This window comes from Petromyzon marinus, unplaced genomic scaffold, assembly GCF_048934315.1.
Source record: "Petromyzon marinus isolate PM22_M1 ecotype Great Lakes invasive population unplaced genomic scaffold, UKy_Petmar_22M1.pri1.0 PM_G_Scaffold_19, whole genome shotgun sequence".
Taxonomy (NCBI): Eukaryota; Metazoa; Chordata; class Hyperoartia; order Petromyzontiformes; family Petromyzontidae; genus Petromyzon; species Petromyzon marinus.
This window is the reverse complement of record NW_027422750.1, coordinates 2,860,017-2,873,413: the sequence shown is the minus strand read 5'-3', so window position 1 is coordinate 2,873,413 and position 13,397 is coordinate 2,860,017. Positions and strand designations below refer to the sequence as shown.

The 13,397-nt window shown below is 44.4% G+C and overlaps 1 long non-coding RNA gene across 1 annotated transcript; it reads right to left on the bottom strand.

Annotated features, from left to right (window-relative positions):
• Positions 1-7,846: 7,846 nt before the first annotated feature.
• On the bottom strand, positions 7,847-9,789 carry LOC142912159 (uncharacterized). Its single transcript, XR_012933940.1, has 3 exons — positions 9,369-9,789; positions 8,824-8,918; positions 7,847-7,947 (listed from the first exon to the last, which is right to left on the bottom strand). It is a non-coding gene; the product is annotated as an uncharacterized LOC142912159 (long non-coding RNA).
• Positions 9,790-13,397: the final 3,608 nt, after the last annotated feature.

Here is a 13,397-nt window from a genome sequence, read left to right as displayed (position 1 = left end):
CATTCACGAGCCTCCTCCAATTAGGCCGATCTAGACACCACTGGTACCAGTCCACTCAGCTCCACATCCTCTTGTACCACATCACTCCATCTCTTCTCTAGCTCGTGCCGTGCTCGTTTAGCCCCCTCTATCTGGCCGAACAAAAGCTGTTTAGGCATGTGGGCTACATGACCCAACTAATGCAACCTTGCCTGCCAGAGGAGCTCACCGATGGGATTTTGTCCAGATCTTTCAAAGATCTGTGAGCTCCTCACACAATCCAGCCTGGTTAAACCCAGGATGGATCTTAGGCAGGCCAGCCTAAATGTTTCTAACCAGGGAAGATTTACCATTCGGGGGGTTTACATTTTGCAAGCGTAGAGAAGGGAGGGCATGACTGTGGCCGAGAAGACCCGAAGCTTCATGTGGAATGACAGACCAGGTAGCTTTACGCAACTGATGAAAAGTTAATGCCGCTTGACTGATTCGGAATGAGACCTCTGTTGTCAAACCGGAGCTGGTCATGAGCACACTGCCCAGGTATGGAAAACTCTTCACTCTCTCCACAAACACAAAGATCCCCATATAGCCTTAACAGGCCGGCATGGCACATGAAGGGGTGAGTGGCATACACAATGCCACGTCAGAATTGGGTATTACAGATAGATAGCCTGCCGCCAACAAAAGAATAGCTCCAGCAGAATTGCTTCATTATTTAGTTCTATCCATGGCTGGGTGAGCACGTCCTTAAATGAAATTTGCATAATTTATCCGAAATTATGTTAATCAGTGTAATTATGCCCATAAATTATGCTGATTCGAGAAATAATTGTATTAATTTATGCGAGTGGGCGTGGTTATGATAATGCAGGTCGTTATGGATTATCAGGTCGAGCCTCGGTGACGAGGATTGTGTTATGAATTGGAATGACGCAATTAATCGTATGCAGTGATGCAGGCGTTGTGAGCGTGAATGAGAGAGAGTCGATTCGACTCTGCTCTTTAATTCCGTATTATCGATAAGGATACGATTACTCTCGATTGAACATTATGAATTATGTGTGTTATGGATTATGTGTGGTGATAGTGTGCTTATGATAGGTCCCCAGGATTCAGATCTCATACGCAGAACAATATTACGCAGAATTTCAGGAAGAATCACACACAAACCTTCTGCTTTGATCAATTTTATTTTCTAGCTAACTTTAATTTTTGGATAATATGAAAACTCAATCTCGGGATGTTGGAATTTCAACACAGCGTTAACATGATACCATCACGATTGCGTTGTTTCACCCCGATAGCGGCACCTGTGGTTAATCCCCGACGCGTAACGCAATCGATCGGTTGTTGAGAGAGGGATTAAAAACAAGCGAACTATTCTATCAAAACCTTAACCTTATAATATGCAAACTCGTATTCTTGAATGATTACACAACACGGCACTCGGTCTTTGATTCGTATCCAATCCTTAACACATTCTGATATGCGAAATTATTATGCTTGAAATCGTCAGCACAGTACCACGGCGATGTTCGTTCATTGATTCATCAACGATTATGCAATTAAAGCGTTCGACTGAAATAATTCTGATTGCCTCATCAACGTAACTCAATGGGTGGCGATGTTTTCGTTATCAGCTAATAGTTGACGCAGTTATCATGAGTCTTGTATGTTTAATGGGAGGGTTGTTGATTTCTTGCGTTGAGCAAAAGCCTAGGTTGATTTCATTGTCAAAAAAAATGTTTGTTCGTTGTGTAGCGGTGGGGGAGTGAGGAGGGAGTGTGGGGGAGGGGCATACGAACGACTGCCAGTTTCTGTCCACTGCTGGCTGGAAGAGTCAGCACGACGCTCGCCGTCGTCGCGCCGATGGGTGTTGAGTGCGGGGCCGCTTCCCTCTCAGCCCTGGTGACGCGAAGTTGTGCGCTGTAGCACGCTGGTGGCACGCTGTTGGCACGCGCTGGTGCTGGTGGCACGCTGGTGGCGCGCTGTTGGCACGCGCTGGTGCTGATGCTGGTGCTGATGGCACGCTGGTGGCGCGCGCTCCCTCTCCTTGAAGATGCGCGAACGCGCCCGTGCTGGTTCGCTGATAGCAGTTTCTCTCTACTGCTGGCTGAGCTGCTGCACGCTCTTGCTTGGCGTTGCTGGCCACGCTCTTTCTCCTTGAAGATGCGCGAACGCGCCCGTGCTGGTTCGCTGACAGCAGGTTTCCTCCACTGCTGTATGACTCACTTTTGTTGATACATCGCGACTCGGCGATCCTCGCTACTCAGCGAGGCTCGGAGCCAGCCGCTCCATGCGACTGCTCGTCCTGTGGACGTCTTGACTCGCTGATCTGTCTTGACTCGCTGCTTCACTTCACTGACTTTTGAAAATGCGGCTGACCGTTATATTCAAAGACAATTCTCTCTGCGCAGTGGAAAAGGGGGGGGGGGGGGGGGCGGGGTCTGTGTGTGTGAGTTCGTGTGTGTACAGATGGCTCCTGCGATAACGATCTGTTTGCCCTGGCGTGAAATTCCTCTCTCGCGCTCTTCGGGAGAGACAAAGGTGGTCGGGAGTACCTATCTCTTTATACTTTCAACTTTATATTTCTCAAATACAATTTGGTCCCATGTTCGCCAAGACTCGTGTTTGTAACTACGTCCTCCCGACACCCCTCTCGGGTTACCGAGGTTCGCATTGATATGATGGAGTTATTAGAAAGAAAAATAATTTTCATCCTGAGTTTAAGAGGTCCGTTTCCAGATTGTTGGAATCCATATCCCTTGGTTCTGTAAGGTTCTATAATGGAATATCGTTTAAGGTTAACACGTTATTATTAATGTTATATTGCAATTTTCTTTAAAACTTTGTTTGCCTGGTTGCCGTGTGTGGGGTGGGGTGTGTCTCCTCATCAAACCCGGCTGGCTTTTCCAGATGGCCCCTTGTGATAAGGTGTAATTCCTGCTTCTCCGCGCTGTGAGAGAGACAAAGGTGGTCGGGGTTGCTTGGGATATTGTTTAAACTCTTTCGTAAGTTTGCCTGTTCGCCTCATTCCTTCTCGATAACCTTTGATGTGACTCGGTATTTTGTCTCCAAGCTTTGTTTTAACAGTAAAAGTATTAAAGGTGAAAATCATTTGATAGCGAATTAATTTCGATTTAAAGCTTTCGTGACTGCAATGATTCATCTTCTTTGGTTCTTTCGGTAAAGTCACGTAGAATGAGAATAAAATAATAAATTGATCAAATAAAATAACACAGTAATATTCTCACGACGTTTCGGCCACAACACAAGCGGCCTTCATCAGGTGAAGGGACGAGACTGTCTGGTAGGACAGCGCTGGAGTGAAAGAGCCACGTTCAGATCACGGCCTTTAAACTGTGTGAGAGGAACAAAGCGCCTTGACAAAGGAATTAGCATATAATTTAGCATTGAAATGGCTGAATGATTAGTTTGTGACTGGTCACAGAAATAGCTATGTTAAAAGTTAAAGCATACACATCCGCAGAGGCACCCCTTGTTAAAGGAATTAGCATAGAATTTAGCATTGAAATAGCTAAGTTAAAGCATACACATCCGCAGAGGCACCCCTTGACAATGGAATTAGCATAGAATTTAGCATTGAAATAGCTGAGTGATTAGCTTGTAACTGCTCACAGAAATAGCTACGTTAAAGTCAGAGCATACACATTCACCGAGGCACTTAGTACAAATCAAACAGGAGAATTTAGCATTGAAATAACTAGGCAAATTTAGCATTGAAATAACTGAGTGATTAGCTAGTGACTGGTCACAGAAATGACTATGTTGAAGTCAAGGCCTACACATCTGAGCTATTCACAGTACTATATAGTGAACCAATAAAAAACTAAAATATAAATTACCTTAATGTTATCAATAAACTCTATATTCTCCAATCAGCTAAGCTACCAACAATAAGTCGTTATATATCACAATGCTATATGGCGAAAAAATGGGTGGATTCTTACCCTCAACTTTAGCACCACGGATAGCTACGGGCCCCGTTCAGACGGACGAGTTCATCCATGGTCGGAACAGAGGAGAGGGAGAGAGACAGCTTAGAGTCGCGGCATCTCTTCAGAAAGGTAAGAGACTCGATTAGTTGAGCCTTCTTATCCCGGAGTCTGTTGAATGATCTTAAGGATGTGTGGAATCCCTCCCCGTAGAGGCGGTTAAATTTCGATTTAAAGCTTTCGTGACTGCAATGATTCATCTTCTTTGGTTCTTTCGGTAAAGTCACGTAGAATGAGAAAATAATAAATTGATAAAATAACACAAGCTAATCATTCAGCCATTTCAATGCTAAATTATATGCTAATTCCTTTGTCAAGGCGCTTTGTTCCTCTCACACAGCTTAAAGGCCGTGATCTGAACGTGGCTCTTTCACTCCAGCGCTGTCCTACCAGACAGTCTCATCCCTTCACCTGATGAAGGCCGCTTGTGTTGTGGCCGAAACGTCGTGAGAATATTATTGTGTTATTTTATTTTATCAATTTATTATTTTATTCTCATTCTACGTGACTTTACCGAAAGAACCAAAGAAAGCGAATTATTGGATAATAATTCACTGATGTATCTGGTGGCCTGGTCTTGATTGGAGTGAGCGCGAGGACCGCTAACTTTAGCTTATTCTTGTTATTGCATTTTAAATTTGAACCGTTGTTTTAATGACAAAGGAAAAAATATATATGGTTTAACCCGTGGGTGTCCTCGTTTCTGGCTTGCGGAGGGCTTCCCTCTGCGTGACCTCCCTTAGGGCACATCAAACTCTTGTTCATCTGGAGATCTTCGCAGATAGCTGCTAACATCCTCGCCTCGAGAGTTTTATTATTTCTTTATTTTTTAATGGTCTGTTTATGATCGACATCTGGTTTTTCGTGTGCCTGGCTTACGAGTTTTATTGATTATTTTTTTTGTTTGTTAAAAAAAAAATATATAATGCAAATATTTTTTTTATTTAAAGCTTTCGTGACTGCAGTAATTCATATTCTTAGTTTTTTCGGTAAAGTCACGTTGAAGAGAAACAACAAAATAATAAAATATATATAAAACAATAAAAAATTCTGACGACGTTTCGACCATAACTCAAACGGTCATCTTCAGGTGTGTTGGTTTGCAACTAAGAATATGCAAATATTATTGTTAATATCAATTTTTGAAAAGGCTCAACACCAGGCAGCGCTCACAAGCAATGCAAAGTTACATTGTTTCCTCATAGGTTCATGTCATAAAGTTTATAATAAAAACAACAATGATAATTATTACATAATGCATTGGATTGATCCTAACTCTTAACAGAGTTAGTCTGTTGGCAGCAGTCAGTGTCCAGTGCAGTCCTGGCATCTGCTGCTCAGTTTCCTTCCCCGGCTGCGGTCCCAGTGGCACCTCCATCACCCCAACTGTGCGGTCGACCGGCCGCAACCAAACAGCATCATGCTGCGGAAGAGCGCACGGATCGCGTTCGCCACACGAGCCAGGCCCTTTCGTTCCTGCACTACCACCGCCTCCTGCCACTCTGTCTCCTCCTCTGTCTCATCCTCTGTCTCCTTCCCCGTCGCCTCCTCTGTCTCCTCCGTCTTCTCTTTCTCCGTCTTTTCGACCTCCTGCATCACCATCTCTTCCACCAACACCACCACCATCTTCTCCTTTTCCTCCTCCACAGCCATCTTCTCCTCCATCTCCTTGTCGTCCTCTTCGTCCTCCACCGCTATCTCCTCATGTCTTCTCCAACTCCCTCTCCACCTTCTCCATTTCCTCTTTCACCTCCTCCTTCACTTCCTCTTTCATCTTCTTCTCCACAACCTCTCTCTCCTCTTCAACGGCCTGCGAGGATTGCTGCGCTGGCTCCGCTTTGTGAAGAGACGCGCATGACACCGTTCAACCTTCCTGCTACGGCAGACATCGCAGTCGTCTCCTTACAATCTGTAGGTGGACTGTGTGGCGGATTAATTCGAATTTAATAACCACACAAAACATCACAATCAGTGAGTACGCTTGGCATTGCAGCTGTCATTCTCTCAATGCAAGGCTAGCACGAAGAAAGGTGCTGCTGAATCTAACACAGACTGTTGTAGTTTCACAGTAGTGGCTGGCATTGCTGTGTAAATCCAATCGAATAACTTGCAGTGACATTTGTATATGTGTATTATAATTGATCCCTGGCACACAATGGCATACTCATTTCCAATGACATCAGGGGAGATTTTTAACGTCTGCTACGAAGGAGAGGGTGTGCGTGTCTTTGTGGTTTACGCAGCAGCAGTAATACCCAGGGCAGGACACCAGAGCTGAACTGTAAGCAGTGAGTGATGAACCCGCTATCGCTGGCCCGCTTCACTCATGCACGATTGTGGAAAAAATATCTATGGTGATTCGTGGTCGACTAAGTTGCCCCCTTTGACTTTGATGTCATCTCAGAGCGCTTTACACGTGATGAGCCACTCACATCTTGCATTTCTCGTCTCAATGCATTTGAAAGGGGGCACCCCCCTCCTCCCAATGGCAGCTATCCTTGTGCAGTAAAAATACACTTGGTAGTTGGCCAGGAAGCGGGCATTAGTCTGGCAACAATATAGTGGATGTAGGGTTACATGGTGAATGTATGACCGCATTGTTACGTGGTCTCACCCAGAAACCAATTATGGAGAACATTTCTATCGCCGAATGTACATGTGGGGTTTGCATTGTCTGTGTGTTTGTGCGGGTGGCAGAGCTGGAACATCTTTGCCTCATAACTAGAGGGATCTGGGTTCGATTCCCAACTTGGGCCACTTTCTCTGTGCGGAGTTTGTTCTCTCCCCCTAGTTCTGGGTGGGCTCTGCAGCTTTCTCCCCATAACTGAACCCACATAAGCAATGCAAATCACTCAATTGGGATCGCAAACAACAGTCATTTTTATATTCTTAGTCCTTTCGGTAAAGTCACGTTGAAGGGAAACAACAACAAAATAATAAAATATATATAAAACAATAAAAATTCTCACGACGTTTCGACCATAACACAAACGGTCGTCTTCAGGTGTGTTGGTTTGCATAAATGTATTTTTAAACGGTGCATTTATTTATTTATAAAAAAAACCGTTAGCGCCACGCGCAGCGATTTGGCAGTTTATTTAGGACTAGTCCATCTATGTTCTGAAAAGAGGAGGGGGGAGACGATTTTTTTATTGTTTTATATATATTTTATTATTTTTTGTTGTTTCCCTTCAACGTGACTTTACGGAAAGAACTAAGAATATGAATTACTGCAGTCACGAAAGCTTTAAATCAAAACAGTCATTTTGTTCCCGATTACTAACAAAACTTGGCAGGACCCTGCTGAAAAAAGGTCTTGAGACTCAGTGATGCTTATCCTGCGTAAACAATAATAATAAAAATAAATACACACAGGACACACGCAGCTGGTGGTGGTGCTGGTGGTGGTGCTGGCGGTGGTGCTGGCGGTGGTGCTGGCGGTGGTGCTGGCGGTGGTGCTGGCGGTGGTGCTGGTGGTGGTGCTGGTGGCGGTGCTGGTGGTGGTGCTGGTGGTGGTGCTGGTGGCCGTGGTCCAGAGGCAGTGGTGCTTCAATTTGGTGATGCGCTTCTCCTCCTCGAGACGTTTCACTTCCATGAAATGCTTTAACTGATCGAGGCGCTTCTCCATGAGGTGGTTCACATCTTTGAGGCACTTTTCCACTAAGCGCTTCACTTCCTCGAGCCGCTCCTCTGCAAGCCGCTTCTCCTCTGCAAGCTGCTTCTCCTCTGCAAGGTGCTTCTCCTCTGCAAGGTGCTTCTCCTCTGCAAGGTGCTTCTCCTCTGCAAGGTGCTTCTCCTCTGCAAGGTGCTTCTCCTCTGCAAGGTGCTTCTCCTCTGCAAGGTGCTTCTCCTCTGCAAGGTGCTTCTCTTCCTCGAGACGCTTCACCTCGCCGAGGTTATTCACCTCCCGAATGCTCCTCTGGTTCTTGGGGCGCCTACACTTGAGCTGCTTCTATTCGTACATATGCGCAACGATAAGCACAGGAACATTCAGACATGCACACACATGCACAAAATCATACTCACACGCACGCAAACATGCATTTCCACCCATACACAAATGCATACTCACACACCTATGCATGGACGCAAACATGCATATTGACTCATGCAAATATGCTGAGCACACACATACATATACACAATCACCCGATGTTAAAACAAACCTTTACCAATCAGTACTTTTGAACACAGAATTAATGTAGCCCTAACCCCTAATTCACCTAAACCCTACAAACTAATGATACATGTTACACCCTCATATATTCCCACAGACACCTATCGACCCCACAGACCTCATGAACCCCATTGAGGCCTTGATCAACTGCGATAATTTAATGGCGATTGTTATCAACATTCATCACGGGCAATAGGTGCCAGAGAATGTTCCATTGTAAGGATCTAGCTGCCCATAAGCTAGAAAAATCTAAAAGCAGCGCTCATAGTGGGCAACTGGAATAGCACCTTCCAATGAGCTCACAGACTGAGGTCGCGTCACTGCCTGAAAAAAAGGCCAATTTATGTGCATGCACAAGTGGAATATGGCATGACATGGTGGCAAGATGGGGTGATGTCAGGAGATGATGTGGTGGTATTTAGATGTGATGTGTTGGAATGTTATGGAGAGATGGTGTCATGTGATGGTGTAGACACATGGTGAGGTTCTATGATGGGTTATTGACTAGATGTTGGGGTGGTATGATGGGAAAGGTGGTGTGGAGAAATGGCTTGATGTGATGTGTAGTCATGTTGTAGTTTGATCGTGTGGTGGCATGGTGTGCTATCATGTAGAGACGGTGTCTTTGACCCTCACCGATCACATACACACCTTTTGGTCGCCATTGTTGTCACCTTGGTTCGGGAAAGGGTCAACTCTGTCCATAATGTCCCCCCACGTAGTCGTTTGGAGCTGCGACTTCCGGGCTACGGAGCACAGACATTTCATTCAAAGGATGAGTAATGGATTAGAGAACGAAGCACATGGAGATTTCACAGAACTCATTCTGAGATCCCTCTAGTTACCTCTTATCACACTACAGGCCCTGCTATTGAGAAATATTCATCACATCGTATTAACACTTTACATGTCATATTTTTGTGAGCATGTTGAGATCATTCATTCCATAAACTTGAGACCCTAGTATAATTATAGGTTGCTGAAACCCAGAGCTTAATCAACATTCTCTGCCATGCTGGATCAGTGTCTAATCCCTTACCCACCAAGCCAGTTCTACTGAATGTCATTATTAGGGAGTTCTCCTCTGCATTTCGTAGTAATTTGTGAAAAGTAAGTTTATAGCTCATCAGAATCCTCCAGAATATATAAATATTCTGATTCTAACAAACTATTTTATGTAGGTATATGTAAATTACTCTCATAGTGCTCCAAGATATCAGCCCACTTAAGTTGTCTGTCCATGGTGTCGGTGTTGTGTCTGTTTGATGGTGGTGGCCTGGAGGGGTTGGAACAAGGATCAAATTTATCAACTCAACGAATCACTCATCCTCTCAATGATTACCATTTCCCACTCACAGTACCAGTTCACTCGCTCTTGTGCATGTTGATTTACAAGCCCCTTCATTTACTTGCTTACTGCCAACTCACTCACTTGTGCACCCGCTCACTCACTCATTCACTGACCCACTCACACATGTTTATTCCAATCCACTATTCCATTGAACATAATCGTCAGACTTAACCATGTTCATGTAGAACCCATTTGTATTAATCCACTGGCTGATAAAGGCCTCTCAATGCCTCATGGATGATGAGGGTTATGTAACCATACTTTAAAACGCTGGTCAGTGTGGGTTGGTGAAGGTCGGGGAGACTGCAAAAGAAAATATATTTCTACACTGCCCTCCAATGCTCACAATGGCTATTACACCATTTATAGCACGTGGTGGCCACCCAATGCTAGGACATCCAATCACTCCCCAAGCTAGACCCTGCTTAGCTTCTGAGACCTGATGAAATCAGGAGCATAACGGGTACTCTATTCATAGGTCAACCAATCATAGTTCATAGTTTATAGTTCTTTTATTTGGTATAGCCCTGTGAGCCATTCGGCTCTTGAATCGGGTGCAACCGCAACAAACAAAAAACATGAACAAGAAAACATCTTAAAGTGATTATGTGACTGTGCAAACAGAAAATACAGGAAAAAATATCAAAATATTCCTGAAATAGCACCGTACACCAACGCTGTGTGCAATCGAATAACCTGAGCAATATCCCTCACCCAAACATCAAAATACTATTACTCAAGCATAACCCGAACACCTGATAGGCAACCCTAACCCGTCATACCGAACACTAACCCTTAATACACAAACCCTAATACACAACCGTAACTCTAACTCCTAAACCGTAACTGTATCACACTTGCCCGTATGGCAAACTCCAACCTCTAATTATAACTGTGAACTCTAACCCTTCACTCTATAAAGAAGACCTGTACCACCGCCGTCGCCTTGCTCTGCAGATGCACACGGACACAACGCACACACACATACACGGGGAAAGGTGATGCAAAAGTATACTGCACTGCAAGCAAGAACTAAAATTATTCGTATATTTGGTATTTTTTACCATTTGTTAGAAAGTAATGCTATCACCAAGGTGCACAAGACACGTGAAGGGATGGCAGCCAATGGTCAAGGATTGGAAAGCATCCTAGAGATGTTCAGAGATGGAGTGATTAAATCAGCTCGCGTACAGGTGCTCGGTGGATTTGTACGTTACGGGACCACGAGCGAGTTACGGGACCATGAGCGATTGCAATAGTTTGGCGAGGCCCTCAGCAGTGTGTTTGTATTAAATCTTTGCATATCCACAATTAGTCACACTGCAGCAATAAATTGGCCAAACAAAATCGTTTGGATGATTGTCTCAATTCTTGGCAACCGGAAACAGCAAACATTGTATAAAGATGCCAGGTTTTTTGTGCCAGCTAAAAGGGTAAAAACTTATTACTATGTCATGTTACTGGCAAAGGAGGTCTCATGATGTAAAGGCTTACCCCGAGCTCTCAATACTCTGATGGTGCACTGTTTTTGAGTTGTACGCCTTATGGTGTCATCTGGTCCAACACCAGTGGAGACTAGGCTCTAAGAAAAGCCGTCTCGGCTGTGGACCAATCAAATTCAAGGACAGTGCCAATATTATTATCGGAGTTGTCTCTTTTTTGTTTGCATTTTGACTGCTTGTGTTGTGGTCATTGCAAACATGATGCCTTGAATAAAGGTGTCAGTTTTTGTGCCAGCCAAAAGGGTAAAAACCTATTACTATATCTTGTTACTGGCAAAGGTCTCATGATGTAAAGGCTTACCCCGAGTTCTCAATACTCCCTGATGGTGCGTTGTTTTTGAGTTGTACGCCTTATGGTGTCATCTGGTCCAACACCAGTGGAGACTAGGCTATAAGAAAAGCCGTCTCGGCTGTGGACCAATCAAATTCAAGGACAGTGCCAATATCATTATCAGAGTTGTTTCTTTTTGTTTGCATTTTTGACTGCTTGTGTTGTGGTTATTGCAAACATGATCCCTTGTATAAAGGTGTCAGATTTTTTGTGCCAGCTAAAAGGGTAAAAACCTATTACTATTGGTAAGTTAACTTATTATCGGACAAAAAGCAATATTTGACAATAAGTGAATGGGGGTTCAAAGCAAGTTGCTCAATGGTGAAAGTGTATGCAACTAAGAGAGGCCGCTCTCTCTACTTAGTGTTCACTCAAGTGGTACTCGTGTGATTGTTTCATTGATCCCAGGGGGATGACAAACTAAGTCTAGCGTCAACTGGAAAATTAAGTCACGACTTTCCATTTTGAATTGAGTGACCTATCACACAGTACCCTCCTCCCTGGCTGGATGCTCCATTATTAGGTATCGTTATTACTGAACACCCATGCCTGTTCTTATTTGGAAAAGGTCAATTGCAGCTCTAATGCTAAATTATAAACATGATGATAGCAGCAAGGCTTTGATATGCCAAGTAGGAAGGATTGCCGCCTGGTACTGTTGTTCATCTTGGATTGAACCTGTTCATGTTTTAATTTAAAACTGCTACAGTTTAAAATCATTGTAATTCCAATTTAAAGCCCCTGATAATCCTCATGCCTTTCTTACATGTAAGGGTCTCCAAGACAAAATAAATATCAATTGGACGTTCTAACTTCTGATGCTATTTCATTGAAAAGTTACGTTAACTTATAATACGTTTTAAATATATAAAGTTACCACTATTGAAATACAGCAATGTATGCCAAAATCCAACATGGTGGATAATTCAATCATCATCATCATCATATGTGAGACACCCAGCTGAACTTAAAACCCAGTGTACACCCAGTATTTTGTTTACTTTTATGTATGGGTATTTAAGTGTTACCTGCTGGTATAGGCAAAGTTTATCCCTGTACTCAGATTTCTTCTCACAAACAAACCTACAAGATGAGGAAATGGCCAAACATAAAATGTCTTCTTGAGATCTTGAGACTCGGTGAGACTTGTTTAGATAAATGAAGTGTTATACTGGTAGGAACGAAGTTGTAAACTGAGTGTACCAGCCTGCAATAGATTAATGTGTCCGTCCGTCCCCTTTCAATACTTTAACGAAGTGAAATCTCGTGCTGTTGGGTGTAAAAAAAATTCCAATGTTCCTACCAGCCCACCCTGCAAGGACCTGTTTGTTATAACTTGAATAATATACTTTTGAGTGTATTAGGGTACATGTATTATCATTGTCGTTACTATATAATGCACCTAAACTGACTTAACAATGTATTTGCATGAGATTTTGCAAAGGAGCAAAACATTTCTACACCATATATTTATTTTATTACAGGCGTAGTAACATCACGGATGTCACTGTGTGGTGCCGGCCCTAGCGAGGCACGGCGTGCGATGCATCGTCATCGCGAACACCCCGTAGGTGGGTGTAGTACCAGCCCTAGGGGGGCACGGCGTGCGATGCATCGTCATCGCAAACACCCCGTAGGTGGGTGTAGTACCAGCCCTAGGGGGGGCACGGCGTGCGATGCATCGTCATCGCGAACACCCCGTAGGTGGGTGTAGTACCAGCCCTAGGGGGGCACGGCGTGCGATGCATCGTCATCGCGAACACCCCGTAGGTGGGTGTAGTACCAGCCCTAGGGGGGCACGGCGTGCGATGCATCATCATCGCGAACACCCCGTAGGTGGGTGTAGTACCAGCCCTAGGGGGGCTAGGTGAGCGCTGGAATAGCGCAGTAGCACCACACGTGGCGCGCAGTGCTGACTCCTACAGGAGGGAGTGTGGGAGTGTCAGCCATGGGATGAGGTTACCCTCGGCCATGGCACTCTGGTTGACCCCGGAAGGCACGTGGCGGGTAAGATCTACACAGGGGCCTCAGGAGGGGGCTT